This window comes from Buceros rhinoceros, unplaced genomic scaffold, assembly GCF_000710305.1.
Source record: "Buceros rhinoceros silvestris isolate BGI_N320 unplaced genomic scaffold, ASM71030v1 scaffold20436, whole genome shotgun sequence".
NCBI lineage: Eukaryota > Metazoa > Chordata > Aves > Bucerotiformes > Bucerotidae > Buceros > Buceros rhinoceros.
The window spans coordinates 970-2,045 of record NW_010417173.1 but is presented as its reverse complement, the minus strand read 5'-3'; positions in this window follow the sequence as shown (position 1 = coordinate 2,045).

Here is a 1,076-nt window from a genome sequence, read left to right as displayed (position 1 = left end):
GAGGAACAGTCTGACTGGCAAACTTTCACCGGCAGGGTGACGTGCTACGTAAGGAGGAGAGAAACAACAGGAAAAAGACTTTGGAAGCAGACAAACTTTTTTTGGTCTTTATAGAACGTGGACGTTTTGAAATACTGCAGCTACAATCAGTTCTCTCGCTGTTTGTGCAAAAATTTCTAAACTTTCATGACGGGGTGGGGAGGGAGGGGAAAAAGACTTTCACAGAGGGGTTTCCTCGTGTTTTGTATGAGAAGACCTGTTGAGAAATGCTCCTCGCTAACATTGCCAGTCGTACACACAGCCCCTTCTAGAAACGGTTCAGTGTTGCAGGATCTTTTTAAGACAACTTTTTGAAACTGTATTTATTGTGAGAATTTGTGGTTTGAGTAAGAGCCAAGACACTTACGTTCAAATCAGACCAGGTTTACAGAAGAGATCCACACACTATGTACGTAATAATTCATCTATTTATTGCAAATTCCAGAATTTAACTAGCCACCGAAGCTTGAACTAGCGTGAAACCTTATTTAAATTGGTAATACCTCAGATGTATTATGTGTACAATCATTTTTTTTTTTTTGCATAATATATCTGTATTTATTTATTTTCTACCTGTAGTACATGAATAGCACTGTGGTTAATCAGTTACCTGGAAGGGCAATAAGGTCCCCAGCAGCATCCATTCCGCAGACCACCCTGGGTTTTGTGAGTCTAAAAGACGTTGGCTGATTGGTCTGTGCTTCACATTTCTAAGAGGGCTGAATGCAAGCGGGTGGGAGGGGAGAAGTGGTGGAAACAGTTGTGCAACGTCCTTTAGTTTCTGTCGGCCCTCTGGTAGACATGACGATGGTGTCTGATCTCCATAATATCGCTGCTTACACCAAAATGAGCAAAACCTACAGCGATTCAAAAGAGGACATGAACTAGTCCTATTCAAATGAAAAAATCCCCAAACCCTCTTCATAAGTTATTTTATAATTTATTTAATTTCCTAAGGATTCGGCCATGAGATCCTTCCCCGTCAGTTACGGTGCCTGAATGTGCAGAGGAGCCGTTAGTGGCGGGGGGGGGGGGAG